The 22,065-nt window shown below is 44.5% G+C and overlaps 1 long non-coding RNA gene across 2 annotated transcripts in view; it reads right to left on the bottom strand.

Annotated features, from left to right (window-relative positions):
* Positions 1-2,615: 2,615 nt before the first annotated feature.
* The window catches only part of LOC102632415, a 39,816-nt gene continuing 20,366 nt past the window's right edge, over positions 2,616-22,065 (bottom strand). Inside the window, exons 5-10 of one of the 2 annotated variants that reach the window (XR_001780982.1) lie at positions 21,785-21,931; positions 21,327-21,412; positions 19,145-19,313; positions 18,585-18,795; positions 6,143-6,308; positions 2,616-3,548 (exon numbers count right to left, since the gene is read on the bottom strand). This is a non-coding gene — a long non-coding RNA (uncharacterized LOC102632415). Of the gene's footprint in view, positions 3,549-6,142; positions 6,309-18,584; positions 18,796-19,144; positions 20,533-21,326; positions 21,413-21,784; positions 21,932-22,065 lie in introns of both variants that reach the window. The other variant, XR_873593.2, reaches the window with a different exon arrangement.

The raw sequence follows: 22,065 nt of genomic DNA, 5'->3' as shown, positions 1-22,065 counted from the left end.
TCTGACCCCAAGTAAGTACAGGGAGATGGCAGAGAATGAGTACTGGACATTTTGTGGTATTAACTGTAACTACTGGAGGATTGGTCATGTTTGCATTTGCATTTGCATTGAGTACTGAGTCCCATCCTCTAGATCCCAAACATGTTTTGAATGTGGAATATTCCTGCATTAGCCTGCTCAGCAGCTAGGATCATAGGCCAGCACTACCAGGTCCAGGAGTTAAGTAACATCCACCCTCCAGAATAGCTCTTAGGACTCCTTCTCCTTCTGATGTCCTTTTTGGATTAGTCATGCCCAGTTTCAGTAGCTCAGATTAAAACTCCTGCTGTCACTGACCCAAGTTATAGTTCAGATCTTTAATAGGTACACCCTGTGGCCACAACCAACTGAAACCTGGAAAGTTGGTTCTGTTCTACTCCCTTGGAGCTAGTGTTGGCTTTGGACCCCATCTTTCTCCATAAAGCCCCAGACACACTATCTCAGAAGCCCCACTCTGACATGGACAGCTCAGGGATAGCTTCAGCCTGACCAAATGGTGGCCATCAACGTGGGTGGGAGGCTGCAGGGAGGAACCAGGCAGGCGTAAAGCAAGAAAGCAGAGCCACAGAAGAGCCTAGGAAGGCTGCTGGCTGCCTTAGATCCTATAGAGTGGCAGCTGCCATAAGTAGCAAGGGCTCCAGCCCTGACCACCCACATGGCCAGACTGCTGAATCTTTCAAAGTCCAACATGACCCTCTCCTAGCCAGGCCAGGGCATTGTATGGCGAGAGAAATACTTGCAAATAAAAGTGTTTCAAAACCTGGGAGGCTCTTGAGCCACAAGCTGTGCAGCTCCTAGCATTAAACATGGCCTCTCACTTGTAACCATTACAGAAGCCTTTCTGTGAACCAAGCACAATAGAATCCTTAGCTTTTATTACTCAATACCACTGTAACCTTACCTCAAGAGCAGGAATTATTACTGGACTTGTTTTATCAACAGGGAAACTGAGGCAGTAGAGAGGTGAAAATGTTCACAGGGGATTTAAACCCAGAGTGTACTTAACTCCCACCACAGTTGGTCCTAACTTCATAAGGTTTATCTTGGAATTAAATTGAATACTATATATAAAAGTCAACTTATAAAAAGCAAGGATCCTGACAAATAGTGATCAATAAATAGTAGCAAAAGAGGGGTGGGTGGGAAGAAGGAGATTAGAATCAAGTAACTCGACTTTAGTCCACAGCAAGTGGGTTTGGAGTTCAGGGATTGTCAGGGCTCCAAGTGAAGTTTGCCTGTTGATCTTGTGTTGTTAGTAACACTGTTTATAAAGCCCTACCCAATAGGGTGCATCTATGATGGAAACTTCAGTGTTTAGCGGTAGGGGCAACAGAATTTCCCACTTGTTCAAACCACTTCCAGCCAGCTTTTATTTAATACTAGGAGCCATCAGGCAACATGCAAGATGTTTGTTTTCCCTCCATCTCCTGTAATTCCCTCAGGGTCCAGGTCAGAGCTGACCTTGGTCTCATGTAGCACACAGTAAAATCAGGGTACAGAGAGCTCACATTCTTTTATTGAAGTCTCTCAGCTGATAAATGCACTCAGATCCACTTATCCTGGAATGAATGTCCTTACTCTCTGCCCCAGAATATCTGAGGTGTTCTGGCCTTGGGAATGGCCCATATGTGAGGTGTTTTGTTTTTTTGGTTTTTTTTTCTCTCTTTTTTTTATTAGGTATTTTCCTCGTTTACATTTGTGAGGTTTGTTTTAACTGTCAGCTTGACATAGTCTAGGATCACCTGGGATGGGAATCTCAGAGAGGGACTGGCTAAATCATGTTGGCCTGTGGTCATTCCTGTGAGAGATTATCTTGATTAGATTAGTTGACGTGAGAAAACCCAGCTCACTGTGGCCAGCAACATCCCCTGGGTTTGGACTGTGTAAGCATGGAACAGATGAGTTAAATAGTAAGCTTACATGCAATCTCTCTCTGCTCCTGACTCTTGATCAGCTGCTTCAAGTTCCTGTCTAAACTTCCTCACAGTGATACACTGTAGCTTAGCGTTGTAAACTTTTCTCCTGTGAAGCGTCTTTTATCAAGATATTCTATCATAGCAACATAAATGAAAGTAGGGTACCACATGTCCTAGTTTGCTGTCTATTGCTGTGCTAAAAAAAAAAAAAAAAAAAAAAAAAAAAAAAAAAAAAAAAAAATTGAACAAAACACCAGGACAAGAGCATCTTGATGAGGAAATAAATGGTTTATTTCATCTTACAGTTGATAGTCTATCATCAGGGGAAGTCAGGGCAGGAACTCAAGGCAGGAACGGAAGCAGAAACAAACACTGCTCACTGGCTTGGTTTTCATGGCTCAGTCCACCTGCTTTCTTACAAAGCACAGGACATTGTGGCCCACCTACAATGGTTTGCCCCCCCCCCCAACTCATCAATCACTAATTAAGAAAATACCCTGCAGGCTTGCCTACAGCCCCATATTCTGGAGGCATTTTTAAATTTTTTTTAAAGATTTATTTATTATTATATCTAAGTACACTGTAGCTGTCTTCAGAAGAGAGCATCAGATCACATTACAGATGGTTGTGAGCCACCATATGGTTGCTGGGATTTGAACTCAGGACCTTTAGGAAGAGCAGTCAGTGCTCTTAACCGCTGAGCCATCTCTCCAGCCCCTCTGGAGGCATTTTTAAATTGAAGTTTCTTCTCTCAGCTGAATGTAGCTTGTGCCAGATTGACACAAAACTCACCAGAACAATCAACCCCTTGTCAGCTTGACAAACACAGAACTGTTAAGCTACAACCTTTCCCTTCCTATCCACTCCTGAGATCACATATTAACATCAGCATCACAATATGAAACAGTTCATAGACTTAAAAAGTCCTGCAGTCTTTACACGTTCAAACACTTAGAAATCAAGTCTCTTTGAAAAATCCAAAGTCTCTCAGTTGTGGGCTCCTATCATATCCATAATAAATTAAATTCTTATTTCAAGAGGGAAGAACCAGGGTATAGTCACCATCTAAACAAAGCAAAACCAAACTCCAGTGTAAATAACGTAATGCCCAGTTATCTATGATTCACTCATGATCCTCTGGGCTCCTCCAAGGGGCCCGAGTCATTTTTCTAGCTCTGCCCTCTGTGACACACAGCTTGTTTTCCAGGCTCTGGCTGAGTCTGCTCCATTGCTGCTCTTCTTGGTGGTCATCACATGGTACTACCATCTCCCAAATGCTAGCGTCTTCTGCTGCAGCTGGGCTGTGCTTTCACCAATAGCCTCTTCTGGGCTCTCTTAGGGACTCCAACCCTGCCACACAGTACCGAGACTCGGCTGCTGCCCATGACCCCTTCACACTGTCAAAACTGGCACCACCTGGGTGACTCTTACACATTACTTAGTTTGGCTACCAGTTCGAAGCACAACCTTGGCCACATCTGGAACCCAGCTTCCGTGTGCTGACTCCGAGGAAATACTTCCCAGAAGATTTCAGTTCCATGATGCTTGTCTCTTCTTAATCACAGCTAATGTCTCAGCTCCAGCTGACCAGCACTGAGTATTGAACAAAGCAAAGATTTCACTTTGGTAATTCTCCTATCTTGCTGATCACAGCTGATTCTTCAGTCCCAGCTAACCAGAACCACAGAACCTTAACTCAAAATAGCAAAGTGCCCTGATAGTCTTTAAACTTTTATATGGAAATTTACAAATCAGGCCTCCATTGCCTGCACTGGCCTCAATGTTCTTTTTTCCCAGCTTCTACAGAATCTCCCAGTAGGCTCTCAATACTCAATAGCTTTTCTAGCCAAAGTTCCAAAGTCCTTCTGCAATCCTCCCAAAATCACATGTTCTGGTACCTTACAACAACACCCCTCTTCTGGTACCAACTTCTTAGTTAGGGTTACTATTGTTGTTATGAAACACCATAGCCAAAGCAACTTGGGAGGAAAGGGTTTATTTTGTTTACACTTCCATATTACTGCTCATCAACAAAGGAAGTCAGGACTGGAACTCAAATTTAAGGCAGGAAACTTGAGACAGGAGCTAATGCAGAAGCCATGGAGGAATGATACTTACAGGTTTGTTCTTCATGGTTTACTCAGCCTGCTTTCTAATAGAACCCAGGCTACCACCACCTCAGGACTGACACCACTCACAATGGTCTGGGCTCTTCTCCCTCAATCACTAATAAAGAAAATGCCCTACAGACTTGCCTACAGTCCCATCTGATGGAGTCATTTTCTCAACTGAAGTTCCCTTTTCCCAGGGGACTTTAACTTGAATGAAGTTGTCCAGCACAGAAGGGTCCCCCACTACTTTAGAGCCCACTCACTTGGACAACAGAAAAAAAAAAAAGCATGCATAAGGTCTTTGACAGGATTTTTCCATATTCCACCCTCCAGTGGGTCCTCTCGATTTATGGGGAGATAAGAACTCCCAGGAATATTTCCCTCCCTTCTGTGTGCTTGCTCTGCTCCAGGTCAGGAGAGATGTGTGGGAGGGGCTTTGTGTCTCAGCAGCTGGTTGTGGCAGTCAAGCTGGTTACTATGACAGAGAGAAGCTCTCTTGGAAGGAGTAGAATCCTGGCATTTCAACCAACAGCCTGCCAAGGTTACCGAGGTAGGAGGCAGAGGCAAGTCTCCCCCTGAAGCTCCCACATCTAGGGAAGTGAATAGAGTACATTAGCTCCATGCTGAGGCTCCCTTAACTCTGTGCAAAGAGTCACAGTGGATCTTTTGGGGGGCTAGCCTTGAAGCTATAAGGCCTTAGAAAGCGATAAGCCTTCTGGAGGACATCAGTGAGGGTTGCCGGATAGATGAGGTGTCCCTTATGGTGTGAACTGACCCCTTATGGTGTGAACTGGTCTGGAGTAAAGCTCTGTTAAGTTAGCCTCAGGAGTCTATCAGACGGTCCTAACCTTTATAACCCACAAGAACACTGGAAGGAAAAAAATGAAAAAATAAAAACAGCTTGATGCTGCCCTCTCCCTTGAGGGTTAGTTCTATATTCCCTGTCCTTCTGGGCTTTCCCAAAGGACCTCTGACTGGCTCCAGAGAGCTGGTCCAGGAGGGCAAATGGTCCCATAAAGACCATGGGCAACCTGGAAGGCCCTTCACATCCTGTCAATTTCACTCAGCGCTGGGGTTTGGTTTGGAGGATAGCTCTTATTTCCTTCTGAGGAAGGCAGAAGCCCCAGAAGTTTCTTTTGCTCAATTTTAAGACACTTCTTCACCCCACCCTCTTTCAAAACAGACCATCTTTGGCCACAGACAGACGGGGATGTAATGTCGTTTCTCATGAACAATTCCAAATATGAAACAAAGAGGCATTAAAATAATTTGGACTTCAAAGACTTTAATTCCTAGAGGCCACATGAAATTAAATAAAAATCAGTCTCACTCCTCCTTTCCCCCCATCTCCCTCCCTCCCTCTTCCTCTTTCCTCTCTTTTGCCCTCTCTCTCTCACTGTCTCCTTTAAGAAGAAAATAAAGCAAAGAGGGCCAGGGGCCCTGCAGCTCAGGAAATGCTTGCATGAAGCTTATTTACCTTCTAGCTAACATTTGTAACCAAGGATTAGCCCAGTGGCCTCTTGTAATTACCCTTGTTGCCCATTTGTGGCTGGCTATCTCCCTGAGACCAGTAAATCTTGAAGTTACAGGCTGACCACCCTGGAGAACTGAGCCAGTCAGCCCCATCTCTGAAAGTGCCTACCCAGGGGAGGTGGGGGCTGTCCTCACCCACCTCAGATGGCTAGAGACCCCCTGCCTGGGAGTGGCTTCCAGACCTCACTGTGGCTTTGAGGTAAATAAAACCAGGGTGGCCTGGGCACCCTGCACCCCTGTGAATAGAATGAAGGCAGCTGCTCAGACAGTCCCCTGTCCAGCCTTCAGTTACCCCACCCAGCTAGACGCCTTATTGCTTCCTGTTTGGACCCCAGAGCTGAGCAAGAACACCAAGACCCTCTCTACAGGAACCTTGGCCTCTTAAAACCCTCTCCTGCTCTGGTGGGGAATAGAACAGTGTCCTGAGGGACTTCCAAGACCCTGATTTAACTTGAGACTTTAAACATGATCTTTAACACATTAGAATGGGCGCTGATAATTGATCCTTATAGCACATTTCCAGTCTATACCTCTGGAACTTACCAAAGTATTTAAAATCAAGTTTCCAGTAAATGCACTTGAGCTGTTTTTTAGATGAGCTGGCCCACCTCACTCTCGCTGACACCTTTGATCCATTTTTCTCTGCAAGGCTTTTAAACAGAGGCACCTCTTGTTTTCCTTATGGTCCAAGAGCTTAAGCACCAACCACCTTTGGAAGTATTAAGACACAAATGGAGAGAGGAGATGTGGCACCCCAGTGCCAAGAGCTATAAAATGAGTATAGATACCTAGAAAACTGCTCTTGACCCCATGCTGTCAATTCTACCTAGCTCACAAGAGCTCAGCTGCAGATAACTCAAATACATGTTGTGCTTGTTCCTGCATTAATAATATTCTTGGAGCCATAAGTAGCCATGTGTGGCCTCCTGCCCACTAGCTGTCTTGTTTCCTGCACTGATCCTCCTAATTCCCCAGAGACACGGGTTCCTTTCACCATCTCCATCAAAAGAACAATGCATTCTGGGTGGCCCTCTTTCCCTTCCCTTCCCTTTCCTTCTCTCTTCTCCTCTCCCTCCCTTCCCCCTCCTCTTCCTTCTTTTTTTTTATCTTCCTTCTAACCCTTCCCTTTCCTTTCTCTCTTCCCTCCCCTCCCCTCCCCTCCTCTGCCCCTACCCCCCACCTCCCCAATACCAATCCCAATTGGCATAACCAACTCTTGGAGTTCAAGGAATTGTTCTTTTGTATTCTAACTAAAATGAAGCAGGGAACACAGGGGCTTTTGCCCACTTACCAAACAAAGCAAAAACAAAACCCAAATGCATTTCCCCTTTAGTCCCTTCTCGTGGTCTCTTTCAATATTTTCAGCAATTCTGGGCTCTGAGCATGGGAGGAGAGAGGAGTACCATTCGGGTGCTGTGTTAAAAAGCAAGAGAGAGCTGCCAGCCAAATTAGCTGCCATCTATAAAGAAGTATTCTATTCCCAGAAGCTAAGGGTTTTAAATAACGCTTAATAAAACCCTAAACAGAAGTTAAAGACAGGGGAGAGAGAGAGAGGAAAGTGCAGAAGAGAGGTGAGAAGGAGGAGGGAGAGGGGGAGAAGAGAGGAGAGAGAGAGAGATAGATCTAGAGAAAGGGGAAAAAGAATTTTACGTTGTTACATCTATTTGCGATCATTGTGTATTGACTTTTTAAATGAATGAATGAATTAATTCATCAGAGGAGCTTGAAAAGTCTGTTTTACAAAAGGGGTTGGGGGTGAAGGGTGGAAGCTGAGGAATTCTCTCACCACCAGGATAGCCACTTTAGAATGGTTTCCAGCACAGTTGCCTGAGAGAGCTGGTCTGACCTGCCAAGGACTTCAAAGCACATCAGATATTAGCAGCCTGACCCCACACCATTCCTATCCACCACCATGAGGTTAAAGCTTAAGATATCAGTTTCCAGAGAGGAAACTGAGGAACAAAAAGAGGATTTGCAGAAAAACCAGGGAAGAGACCAGGAATGATCCTAGGACTCTGTTGTTAACATTACCCACCAAAAATATGCCATTTGCTAACTGACTTATATGCTGTAGTATTGTAGAATTCTCTCTGGGGCCAGGATACACAAAGTGCCCAGGGACAAATCAAACCCAGTTTCCACTCCCTTCTACAGGAGGTGCGTAGTCTGGGAACCCCCTTTACTCTGGCCTTTACTAAATTTCTGAGGACAGGCCTTGTGCTAGCCTGCTGGCCACGTCCTGCACAACAGCCCCCAGAATCCATGTCCATTCATCGGATGCTAGATGTTCCTCCCTTAGGAGAAAGAGGCTGCTGGAAACCCAGACACCCTATAGAGGGAGGGGACTGGTGCCAAGACGTCTGGGGCCCCTCCCCCCCACCACACACACCCTACCCCGGGAAACAGGAAGCACAGCCAGACTTGTCACTGTGGCCTAAAGTAGGATGGATGGTCCCGGTAAACCGATCCTGCTAATGTAACCATAGGTGCTATTTCGTATAAATACATCCACCCAGACATTCCCCATCAACACAGCTTCTTTCCCCTGAGGTCTGGCTTCCCGCGCGGCAGCCTGAAACCTCTGAGTTAGTCAACAGCCTCAGTGGATAGCTTAGAGTTTGCTGAGTGTCTTTGCCATAGTACATACAGAGCCCCCCAGTCTGCCTTTTCTTCATTTATCATTTTCTATAATGTACCTATCACGTCCTCTGTTCTCTCTGGTCTTTGCCAAACTAAACAGCCTTGGTTTTACTAATCTCTCCTAGCATGAAGGCAAAGACCATAAATCTAATCGCCATTAGAAAGACGGCTTCCCAAGCACACCTTGGGCGCTCAGTATTGCACAGACTGTGGAAGGAGTGCTGTCACTGTGTGCATCTTTAAACACAGATGTTGCTACAAAGTGTCTATTGAAGAGTTTGGCTTGTAAATTTGCCTGCCTGCTAAAGAAATAAAGTTTATTGAATTTTCTGCTGCCCACACCCTCTCTAATGTCTTTATCCTTTGTGTCAAAGGTGTATTAAGTTTAAATGAAATACAGGAAAGAATTAGATATGGAGACACAACACTACCTTTGCCAGGATAATATAAAATTAAATTTCATTAGCTTCCTGAACCAATATGAGGGCTTCGTGGCTTCAGTTAAACATATTATCTACATAATTTTTCCTTTTGTTTTGTTTGAGACAGGGTCTCACATATCCCAGGCTGGCCTGGAACCGGCTACATAACCAAGAACAATTGAACTTCTGATCCTGCCACCAGGCTCAGTTCACATGGTGCTGAGGATGGAATCCAGGGCTTCTTGCACCTGGACAAGCATTAGTAGAAATGTAACCAGCCCCTTAACGCACTTGTTTCAAAGTAACAAGTACCAGAGTGCCGGTTTAATACCTGACCCCTCTACAACCACTTCCCATCATCTCCCAGACACGGCTTACTGAATTCCATTTCCAACACACACTGAATATCCTAGGTGCTCTGCTTTCAGTGTGAAAGCAGGGGTCTTTGACACTTCTCTAAAGGAATAGCATCAAATGGACTAACTCTCTTTGAGCGTGATTTAGTGATGGGAATACAGTCCTCCAGGAAGGCTGATGTGTGGAGTGCATCCCTGGGTCACTAAGGAAACTAAATTCTTTTCTTTTTATCTCTCTCTTCTCCCAAATATCTTCCAAAGAGGACAGCAGTCCCCCCCCAAAAAAAACAGAATATGAAAACTCATTTCTTTTTATATGTCAAACACGTAAGCACGATAATGAGCTAAGATTGAGCTCTGAAAAGCAATGCCAGCAACAAAGAACCAAATGCCCTGGTGCTACTTTTCAGAGCCAGGGTCCAGTTGAGAAACTCAGCTTCTGGAACTTGAGAAATCCTGTCTAGCATCACCTTGAGTAGTAAGTAGCCTGGGAAAGACCAAGATTCCAAGTTACTTGGTGTCTTAATCAGGGTTCACCAGAGCAGCAAAGCCAGTAGGATATTAATAAAGTCAGGTTTAGGGCTGGAGAGATGGCTCAGTGGTTAAGAGCACTGACCTCTCTTCTGGAGATCCTGAGTTCAAATTCCAGCAACCACATAGTGGCTTACAACCAATACATAATGAGATCTGATACCCTCTTCTGATGTATCTGAAGCCAGCTACAGTGTACTTATGTATAATAATAAATACATCTTTTTAAAAATTTTTAAAAAAATAAATAAAGTCAGGTTTATAAAGGAGATGTTTTGTAGAAACTGACTTGCTTATTTATGGTCATAAGATCATCACATATGGCACATATGAGATGGTTTAGTTGATAAAGGGGCCTGCTATCATGTTTGGGGCTGAGTTCCATTCTTAGACCCTCCGTGGTGGTAGAAGAGAAGGGATTTGTGTAATGAAGTTCCACCATGCGCTGTTAGCAAGCTGGAGACTGGTGAAAGCTAATGTTGTGATATTCAGTCTAAACCCAAAGCGAGAGAAACAGGGGCTACTGGCATAAGCCCAGGAGTTTCAAGGCCCCAAACCAGGAACTTTACAGTTAGAGGGCATAAAAATAGAAAAGAAAAAAAGAAAAGTAAGCTTACCCTATTTTCTGTATGTGTATATACATGTAAGTGTTCATGTATATGTATAAGTACATGTGGGCACACATGTGTGCTTGTATATGGATCCAGAGATTGACACTGGATGTCTTCCTGAGTCACTTACCACCTTACTTCTTTACTGAACCTGGTGCTAACCAATTTGGGTAGATTGGCTAGGCAGATAGCTCAAAGGATCTACCTGTCTCTACATACTACGCACTCTCCCTAGCTTCAGGGGTCCAGATGCTCTCAGCTATAGCCAGGTTTTATATGAATGCTAACGAGCTGAACCTCAGGTCCTCATGCTTGTGTGGCAAGCACTTTAACTACTGAGGTGTCTTCCCGTCCCTCCCTCATCTTTTGTTCTATCCAGAGCTTCTTTGAATTGGATACTATGTGCCCACAATAATGAACATAGATCTCCTCTAACCATTCTACTAATTTGACTCTCTTCCCAAAAAAACTCTCACAGACACTCCCAGAAATGTCTTATCATGTATCTAATCCGTCCTTAACCCAGCCAAACTGACATATGAAACTTAACCATCACACCTGGTGATTTTTTTTAAACAGTGTGTGTGTGTGTGTGTATACGAGCACTCATATGCATGTCACAGTATCAAAGTGGAATCAGAGGACATATTACACAAATCCCTTCTCTTCTACCACCACGGAGGATCTAAGAATGGAACTCAGCCCCAAACATGATAGCAGGCCCCTTTATCAACTAAACCATCTCATATGTGCCATATGTGGTGATCTTATTTCTCATTACAGGCCAAGGTAAGATGTATGGGGAACTACTAGAAAATCCTTCCAAGGACAAACATAGATTAGTTCCCCCCCCCCTTTTCCCCTTCTTTTCTTAAAAAGAACATTTCTTTTGTATTATATGCAAAAATCATATGAAATTTCAGGCAAGGGAACAATGAAATGGCATCTTGCTGGTCCTTTCTCAAGTCAAGATGGAAAAGCTATAGTCAAACTCTTGACAAAGAGCCTGGATAATGATCAGCTGCAGAGATCTACTTGGGAAGAACTGCCCTTGGGTTACAAGGCTACAGTGCCCTGAGGGTTACAAAGTTACATTGCCCTTGGGTTACAAGGCTACAGTGCCCTGAGGGTTGCAAGGTTACAGTATCAGGTCTAGATGTTGTAAGAAAGTCTTCCTAAGGTTTAGGAGGCAGGGCAAGGTCAGTCAATACTTGGAATCTGTTCTTTCTGGTTATAGATGGAGAAACCTTCTTTACTTTTACAGTTTGGATTTATAATGCCTAAAATTAACCTGTAAGCCCCATCTGACCAAGGACCAGGTAACTTCCTAGAATGCTGGGAGTTGTAGTTCTTGGAAAATCACAAAACCTCATGGGAAAGCACATAGATTTGTCTTTATACAGCCCTGAAGCACTTGTCTTGTGGCCATTTCAGCTGGGAAATTCCAGGGAATAGTCCTGATCAAAGTCCATCTCTTGGTCAGTATTTAATAAAGCTTGCTTTAAATTTGGCCCAAAACAGTAGAAGTAGCTTTTCTCCCTGAAAATCTCAGGACTAACAGGTTCCTTCAGAGACCAACCCTGAGACTAGAATTGAAGTGTAAGTAACTTGTTGAGAAAGAGAGGCAAGCATGAGAGAACAGTAAGATAAAGACAGATGGGCGAGCAATGAAGGAGCCAGCAAGTTACGACTGTAGTCACTTGAACCTGATTCCTCTAGGGCCTCAGAATGATACTGTGGAACACAGCCTCAGATTCGTCCCATTCATAGGGCAAGAGGGCTAGGATACTGAGATGCCAGCACTCTATAGCCCTCAGTTGAGAGCTTCTTGGAGGAGAGTACTCAACTTTCAGTGAGCAGCACCAGATCCCTCTATGCAGAGGCAGAGCAGTCACTGTGTGACGGCTTTCACTGGTACTCCTTCCAACTCTCAGCACGCATTGTAAATGCCAACCCTGTACCTCTTGCCCTGAAGATTCTTTGGATCTACTGGAGACATGCTTACTCAAACCTGACCAAATCGCGGGGAATTAAAACTACTCTGGACCAAGGGGTAGAGAGCTGACTGTTGCCAACCCAGGGCCCAGTGTGGCCTGACTTGAAAGGGTGACCTGGGTTCATCAAATTCTTATCCTAAGATTTTGAATTAATGGCTGAAGATGGAGGCAGTCAGCAAAGTAAAATGGGGGGACTGTTGTGGGGTAGACTTTCATAACCAGTGAATATTTCTTGGTTTATCTTCTCAGTAGCCATTGCCTCTCTTCTAGCCTCATTTCTTTCTCTGTTGTGCTTGTTAATAATGCCCTTCCCAGTTGTATGCGATCTTGGTATTACCATCAATCAAAATGTTAAATAGCCTATCATCTCTGCTCAAACTCCTTTCACCTGTGCTAGAATAACAGGACTCCATCCCCCGAAAGACAGAGAGCCATTGAAATTAAGGCCCTGAAATCAAGTGTTCCCTTTCCTCATCTCTTGATTCTTTTAGGGGAAGGGCCTCATCTGAGTTTACCTATCATCTCCCACCCTACATGAACTGTGCTGCAGCAATGCTGTGTGTGTCCTGCCTACACACAGTCTTCACAGCTCCCTCACAGGGTTCCCAGGTATCAGGACACCACTTTAAAACTCACCAGAATAAAAACAACATTATCATTTTGGTCTCTTGTGGTTCTGGAAAGTCACAGGATTGCCTGTGGTTTTCAGAGGCAGTTTTAAAATCACAGATGCTGAAGCTAAGTTCTCTAGGGTTCAAGCCCCCAGTTAAATGCTTTTTTTTTATACAAATTGGCTTGGTCATGATGTCTCATCCCAACAATAAAACGGTGACTAAGACTGAAATTGAAAATAAATGTCAGCCTTACACCTACTCTTTTGGGTTATGGGGTGGTTTGAATGAAAATGGTCCTGTGGCCTTGTTAGAATAGGTTGGCCTGGTTGGAGGAAGTGTATCACTGGGGTTGGGGGTGGGAAGTGGGAAGTGAGCACTGAGGTTTCAAATGCTCAAGCCAGGCCCAGTGTCACACTCACTTCCCGCTGCCTGTGAATCTCAATTTTGAGCTCTTGGCTGTCTCTCCAGCACCATCATGCTGCCATGTTTCTCCACCGTGAAGATAATGGACTAAACCTCTGAACTGTAAGCCAGCCCCAATTAAATGTTTCCTTATAAGAGTTGCCATGGTCACAGTGTCTTTTCATAGCAATAGAATCCCTAAGATTAGCTGAGAGGCAGAGTCTCCAGAGGGACTGGAGGCAATTCTCCTGTCCTGGGGAATTGCCTTGACCTCCCTGACACCACCAATCTTTTACCTGTTCTTCCTAAAAGCTCCTCTCAAATCAATAGTTCGTGATCAAATCTTTTCTCAAAGTCAGCTTTTGAAACAGCTCCTGCACCCACTTTCTCCAAAAAGATTTTTTCCTGGGTATATCAACCAGAGTTGGTTTCTGTTGCTTACAACCCAAAACAGTCAGTGTGAAAAAGCAGAGGGAGTCAAAGAGATGGCTGAAGAGCCATGGCATCAAGAATTAGCCAGTGTGTAGAAGGATAAACAGTGGAAGGAACTTCGGAAGAAGTGGCTAGGCTGCACTTCTGCTCTGAGTCTCCCTTGGAATTCTCTTGTGTTTCTTATCTTCATAACTCCATAAGACTCTTCATTCTCATGTGAAGGTAATCAAGCCCCTTCACAAAAGCAGGCAGTCTACAGCAAGCAAGCTCTCTATGGGAGACACTTCCAGGTAATTCCTCTCAGCCAACAAGGTACCCTCAGTACCTTCTCACTGTTGACATCTTCTCTCAGTTCCTCACTCACTGTGAGTTTGGTGACCAGGATGAAAGAAGTGCCAGTCTCCTTGAAACAAGGATTCAGGTAGTTGGTGGAAACTAGGGTATCTGTTTGGTTGTATAGAGCTCCTGGGAGGACAATAAAGTGAGGAGAACATGAATCCAGATGAAGTTTAGTGAGACAGTGGAGCTGTGGAGTGTAATGAGGGCTGATACAAGGGACTATGGGAACCCAAGGGACAGTCCAGGGACATTGTCATCATGAGAATGACAAGCCCTGAGAGAAGAGGTGATCCCTGGTGAGGAAGAAAGAAGAAGAGAAGGAGTAGGGAGAAGGGGGGGAGAGGAGGAGGAGGGAGAGGGGAGGGGTAGAAGGAGAAGAGAAGGAAGAGGAGGTGGAGGAGAAAGAGGAGGAGAGAGAGGAGAAGAGGGAAGAAGAGGGGGAGGAAGGGAAAGGGAGGGGGAGGAGATGGAAAGGGGAAAGAAGAGGAGGAGAAGGAAGAGAAGGAGGAAGTGGAAAGGGATCAAAGACCAGTTTGCCTGCCCATGAGCTGGATTGCAATAGGCTATGTGAGGTGATTCACAATATTATACCTCAGAGTAAGACACAATTTATGGGCTTTCTGGGCAGAAATAGATGGTAAAGAATTACACATTGGCCAGGCACCAATGCCTAACTAATGCCTGAGTCTACCTTACGTACTTATATCAAGATCTGAAAACAAAACAAGCAGAATGTGCACACACAACTATTTGTCATCGACTCACAAAAACTCTTGACTGGAAAAACATAGAAAACCCCTGGAATGGAAAGGTTCAATGATTTAGCCAAATAAAACCATTAAGATCTGACCCTTGTAGGTTAGATTCAGAGTTGAGTGCCCATGCAATTTATCATGCAAACCAGGACACTTTGGAGAGGGAAATGGGATGCTATTAATAATTATGTGCAGACAAGAGGCATGAACCAGGATAATCAAACAGTGACCAGCGTCTGGAGACCCAGAGCATTCCCTGCCCCACCTGATGAAAGCCATGTTGGATCAGTTAATAAAGTCCGTAATCTTAACTCTGAATTCACTTTTAATTGCTTTATTCCACCTTGGTGGACAGGGAATACTAGAAATGTTCCTAACCATGGAATTTAGAAGTCTGGATTCCTTCCCAAGTCTACCCTTCCTGACCCAAAGCATCTGAGCAGATCTCAGCCTTCAACAGGGCAGTTTCTTTCAAATGGGAAATGGGAACAATTCTACCAGTTTGTAAAGATGTTGAAAAGATAGAGGAGGAGGCCATCACTCAGCAACTGTGTGCAAGTATCTGTCCTTTCTGCAACAAACCTGGGCAATCTCAACTGCATAGAAAAAGCTTAAACCTGACCCATGGCTTCTTGAAAGCTATGAAAATAATTGTTCCATGTTTCCATTGTGACTTTCAAGGAGTGAGCCCTGTTAACTTCCTCTTGAAAACGGTCCTATTCTTTAGTAGGCCTTCCTTTCATTCAACTGGAAGCCTGATTTTTGACCCTTGAGCTTTTAACACCTTTCTCACTGGAGAAAAAGGGTGGTTCAACTGTGACGTGGAGAGGCATATGTATTCCTGGACTCTGCCGGACACTGCTCAGTTCCACCCAGAAGAGGCAACAAGAGCAAGCTGTGTTCAGCCCTCATCTGTCTCTGTGGCCAGGATGAGGAGTAACATGGAAAAACTCATAGGGCATGAGAAGAATAATATGGGGTTATTTTAACTGTAAAAGAAGACCACACACATGGTCCCATGTGGACTGCACCCTGGCCCATCTTCAAAAACATGGAAGCTGCGTTCTCTCCAGCCATGCGTAGGCCTGGTTTAATTAAATGTAGGCCACAAATGGGCTGGCAACCACAACACTGAAGCTCTGTCAATGGCTGTGGAAGGAGTTTCCCACAGTTCCCTAGTCCCGATAAGATACATAAAGGGAGCAACCTGAATACTTGGTAGATGGTCCCCTCCTTGTTCCCACCCTTTTGGATTCATTGGGAAACCTCTGAAACGAGATTTTTTTTTTCACTCCTACATTTTGAAATGGCTGTGTTTGAGGCTAATTAAGTCCACATGCTTCTGATTCATTTACACTTAACTCATCAAAATGTTGTTTTGTAATAGCCATTTGAAGTCCAAGGCGCCTCTCTTGAGTCTAAAAACCAGGAAGCTATGGTTTGCCAGCCGACAGCAGAGTTCATGTCCCCGAAGGTTCAAATGTGGTTCAAGACAAGACAGTGTCACAGTTAAGAGTTGTCCTATGTTGTCACTGTCAAGTGTGGTCTGATGTTGAATCTTCAGTTACTCACTTGCTTGGAATGGCAGAAAATAATTAGTAGAAGAAAACAGAAATTAAGCCAAGATATTTGGATGTGATAGGAAACTTTACCTTAAGGGGCAATTTAAGAGATTTTTAAAAATCTCTCATAAAGCGTAACTAGGATTTAGAACTGAAGACTTCCTATTTTTGCTATAAGGACCTGCTTACGTCCTGTGGGGCCGTGTTAAAGGTGAGCCAGGTGCTCTTAGAGGGTGATGGATATAAAGGGGAAAACTTAAGCCACTTCAAGGCATATCCTTGAAGGGAATATTGGGATGCTGGTTCCTGCCTGGGTGTCTCCACCATCCTCACCCCCACTGCCAAGTATATATCATCATCACAGGACAAACAACAAGACCATGGACTGAGCCCTAGAAAACCATAGCCAAGAATAAACCTTTTATCTGCCTTTTAAACTGCCTTTTATCTCAAGCGTTTGCCACAGGGATAGAATTCTGATTTACACTGCTATACATGAGGTGCACTTGGAAGTACAGGTCACCCTCTTTACACGCTGTGTGAGAGCATTCTTTAAGAGCTCATCAATACCTCGCTTCCTCAATCTCTGATTTGTATCAGCACCTAGATTGTGTAAGGTGAGATTTAAACTGTAGAAGTTGAAATTTGAAAAAGCAAGTTCCTTATCCAGGAGAGAAGATGATTAGAAGTTATGGCTTTGTGACCCTCTAGGCCGGCAATCAATGTTGTATCTAGACTAATTTAACATTTTCTTGGTTAACTACAGAAGCCAGTTTTTCACCTGCTTCAACACCAGTTAGTTCTCCCACTAAGACAGTGAATAAACCTTTGATTAGGACTCACTAAAAATGTGTTTGAATAGCATAACTCAGTTCTTCCCCCATTTGCACAAGATGATTAAGATGTTTCTAGTAATACTATGCTAAACACACGTGTGGAGGCGGGCAGCCACAAGCAGTGGCTCTGGGATCACATGCTTCTAGACAGTTTCTCTCTAACTTTCATTATTATCCACACAAGAGACTTTTAAAGACATTTCCCCCTAACTTTTGCTCTATGAATGTTAAGACCATAGCTACATCATAAATCATAGACTATGACGTAACTATGCATAACTTATAGTTACGTCACCCATCCTTCAAGAATCAGGCTTCTGCCCCCAGGAGATTAGTACAGCCCCTCTTTGAGGATGCATGGTCTGAACCAGTGCTCCTCACAGAAAAATATGCAGCTCAGAAGTTGGACTATGCACAAGGCTCTGAGTTCAACTCCCAGCACCACAAAAAAAAATTTTAAATAAAACAAAAAGAAAAATGGAGATTGAAGAAGGCAACACAGGGAGTCTCCTGTGGTGTTAAATTTTCTAGCTGCCCACTTTGACTCTATTTGATATTTATTTGTTAGTTATATCTCAATAAAACTGGATTAACCCCCCCCCATGAATAGATTAAAAAGTAAAAGGAGGCAGGTAAAATTAGTTTTAGTTAAAGATTTGTACTTAAGCTAATATGTCTATCTAAAGTATTATTGCAACAGATAAGAAATCTCAAAACCTAGAAATGAAATATTTATACTCTTATTTTCTTCCAAATCCAGTGTGTGTTTCACACTTAACACACACCACAGTGTTGAATAATTACATTTCAAGTGCTCAGTAGCCAGTTGTCATCAGTACTGGATAGTGTAATTATAAATGGCTCAGACTAATCTGTACTAACCATCCTTGCTAACGGTTTCAGGAGGACTGCTCAAAGCTGAGGTATCCATCTCATTCTCTGGGGACACTTTTTCATATCCCCAATAGATTCCTGAAGCAACAGTCAGTAAGTATGCCTATAGACACACAGGAATGGCGTCTAACGTGGTGACGGTTCACAAGCAACCCGTGAAAGGTTGCAACTATGGGGTGTGGAGGACAAGGTATTTTATCATGCTCGTTAGAATGACATTCAGTTTAAAGTGTCAAATATTCACTTCTGGAGTTTTCCATCTAACGTTTTCAGACTGCCCGTGGCTGCAGCTAACTTTAACCACAGAAAGTAGGATAAGAGGGCAGCATGTTGTACTTCACTATGTCGGCTCCCGAGTCCTGGCTTTTATTTTCTCGTACCTCGTGGCTTGGGGTGTCTAGTGGCTTTTCATTCTTCCCTGAGGACGGTCGTTTGTGTGTGTGCTGCTTCTGTGTTAGCTGTCTGACACTATGACAAAATACCTCATAAAGCTTAGAAGATTGCTTTGAGTCATGTGTTCAAAGGTTTCAGCCCATAGCCTAAGAAGAGACAGGAGTCATGGAGCTGTGGAAGTGTATGGAGAAGGCGGCTCACCTCACAGCAACCAGGAAGCAGAGAAGGGTAGTGAGATCAGCTAAGACACCAACACAGCCTTAAAGGTCCACTCCAGAACCCATGTATTCCATCTCCCTAAGCTGCCACTGCATCTCAGGAGCCACCAGCTGGGTACCATGGAGGAGGGATGCTTCTCCTAGGTGGAACATTCTGTCCAGCACTTTGATCTTGGTCTCCAACTGAACAACTTCTACAGGAAGAAAAAGAACCCGTGGATGCAATCTCTGTCAAGGCTGTACTGCCCGCACCTCTGTTACAAGCCCCAGCCTAGCCTTTCCTAGCTGAACCTATGCCATCTGTACTTGAGACAGTTCTCAAGTTATCAGCCACACAGTGAGGAGATAAAGACAAGAAAGAGGGTCAGAACAACTAAACCCTGAAAAGTTGCAAGCCAGAACTCCACATTTCCACCATGGGAGTATCTTCTGTGGGTTTCCATGTAAGCTGCATGCCACCAACCCCAGGACAATCTATGGCTCCCCATCAGAGGCTCTAACACAAAGACTGAAGACTAGCTTCAGGGAAGATTGCAGCCTCACGTGAATTTTCAGGTGCCATCCAATCTTCTCATCCAGTGCTTCTTCCCGACTTCAAACGGCTCACAGCTGTCTGTATTTCATCCATCCTGACTCATTTCCAGACAAGTGTGGAGTCAGGTGGGAGGAGAAAAGAGATGGGGAAATGCAGGAAGATTTTGGACCAGCTAGTCTGTTATGCACAGTCACCAGAAAACAAGAGAGACCAAATGTCAACTGAGTGGAAAGTAAGAACTGGCTGTCGGAGGTTGTCCTCTAACCTGCATAGGCTCTCTGTGACACTCATGAACTCACACTCACATACACACATGCACACTAAGTGACAGATGTACCACAAATGCTGTACCACGTATTCCCTCAAATACATAAATGTAATTCTTTAAAAGTGTATTTCAAAAGAGCTGTAGGGGTGGACAGAGAGACAACTCCATGGCTAAAAGTGCTTACGGCCCTTGCAGAAGAGTTGAGTTCGGTTCCCAGCATCCATGTCAGATAGCTCACAGCTGTCCATAAATCTAACTCAGTTGTCTCCTCTTCTGACCTCCACGAGCATCCTCACACACGAGGCATGGACACACACATGCAGACACGTTAGTAAAAATAAAAACTTTTAGTCTTTTTTTGTTTTTTGTTTTTTCTTTTTTCAAGATAGGGCCTCACTCCACAGCCCTGTCTGTCTAGTAACCCACTCTGTAGACCAGGCTTTACCTTGTACTCACAGAGATCCACCTGCCTCTGCCTCCTTCCTGAGTGCGTAGGAGTAAAGACTCACATTGCCACGCCCAGCAAAAACGCCTAAAGTTTTCATTTAAAGTAAATAAATTGAATTATAAGAAGAGCAGTATTAGGATGGAGGGTTCAAATGAGGGATACTTTCCCAAAGTCTCTGCATACTTACTGTGTCTAGGGACAATTCTGCTTGTCATGGCCGGGACTAAACATGCTAGTCACATCTAGTGGGCAGAGGCCAGGCATGCTGCCAAATAGACTACAATGCACAGGACAGCCCCCTCACGAACAACAAAGGATTACCCAGGCCAAAATGTCAATAATGCCAAGAACTCCTCAATGCTAAAGGAAATAGATTCCACACACATATCCACTGGTGATGGGGGGGAGTGCAGTTAAAGGTGAGTGAATGTGGAGAAAAGCAACAGCCCTCCATACTCACCAGTTTGGGGGGTTGGTTGGAGGGGGGCTTTGTTCTGTTTGTTTGTTGTTTGTTGGTTTTGGGATAGGGTCTCTCTGTGCAGCCCTGGTTGGCCTGGAGTTTGTTATGTAGAGCAGGCTGGCCTTAAACTCATAGAGAGCTGGTTTGCCTCTCTCTCCAAATGCTGGGATTGAAGATATGCATAGCTCAGTTTATGGGGTTCTCCATCCGTGGATTAAGTCTGTCAAACACCAATAGAAAATATTCAGAAGAAATATGTCTGTCCTAAATGTACCCAGACTTTTCTCCCCCATTATTCCCTTGGCAATACATTAAACAATCGTCTATATAGTATCGACATTGGATTAAGAATTTCAAGTCACATAGAGGTGATTCCAGTTTTAGAGGAGCAGGGTAAGACACACAGGTGCTCCTCTTTATAGAAGGGGCATTAGATTGTCACATCCACTAGGAACCCATCCCCTGTGCACAGTCAAAGGCTATGTAAGAGGGAAGGCACAGCCAGGGCAGAGGACAATGAACAGCTTGGTCACACTTCTGAAGCAGTCACCTGGGAGGACCTAGGCTCTCTTCTCCTGCTCTGAGTAATTTGCACAAAAGGTGGCTCCGTAAAGTGCTTGCTGTACAAGTGTGAGGATTTGAATCCGATCCCCAGAACCCACATACAACACCAGGCACAGAGGAGCACATCTCTAATCCCAGTCCTGGGAAGGCAGAGAATCCCTGGGGTATACAGGCCAGCTACTCTAGCTGAATTAATAAATAAGCTTCAAGCTCAGTGTAAGGCCTGTCTGAAAAATGTAAGGCGAATGGGTTGGTAAGATGGCTCAGTGGGTTATGGTATTTGCTGCTAAGCTTGACGATCTGGGTTCTAGAACCCAGGACCCACACTGTTGGAGAGAATAGACTCCAGAAAGTTATCCTGTTTCACACACACACACACACACACACACACACACACACACACACACACACGTACGAAGGCATTCAGCTTATAGTCTCTGGTCATTTCACCTGTGTTTGTCCATGAACCAGGGCCTCTTCTGAGCATGCAGAAGAGAAGGCCCAGTTGTCTGTCATCCTTGGTTTGGAGGCTTTGACTGCAAAGATGCAGAGAGATTAAGTCAATAGCCCAAGGCCAAAGTGAAGCCCAGAAGCAGAACTCTAACAAGGTTGTTAGCCTTACAAGAAAACATGGGTCCACCAGCATGGAGATCTGGGGTAACAGAACTTGACACTTTCACATTATCAAAGCCAAGACATTCCGGTGTTTCCATCTACCAAATGCCTCCCCTCGGTCACACAATCCCAGAGAAACCTCAGAAGTTGACTAAGCCCCAGGCTACCCTTCCTCCCTTCCTTGATCCTCACTTCACCCTGTAGTCCCTGAAAACTGCAGGCACCACGCTCCTGTCTGCAAATTCAAAGGCACAAACAGGCAGGAGCGACTGAAGGCTGGAGTGGATCCCCACCTTTCAGAGACAGCCTGAGCGAAACACCAGCATTTTAGAACACTCTTCCATGAAGGGAGGTGAGCTCACTTCCTGAGGAAATTACTGCAGGGGACGTCTGCAGGGGCCAGTCGGGCCTGGTGTGACAACATCTGAGACGGCCCCATGCTGTAACCAGGCATGAATATTGATTCAAACGAGTTATACATATTTGTGCACTCTTTATTATTTTATTCACACCTTCTCCCTGCACAGTTCATTCATGCAAGACACTGGGCTCATCACCTCATAGACGCCATGAA

Source organism: Mus musculus, chromosome 13, assembly GCF_000001635.26.
Source record: "Mus musculus strain C57BL/6J chromosome 13, GRCm38.p6 C57BL/6J".
NCBI lineage: Eukaryota > Metazoa > Chordata > Mammalia > Rodentia > Muridae > Mus > Mus musculus.
This window is presented reverse-complemented; position numbering and strand designations above follow the sequence as displayed.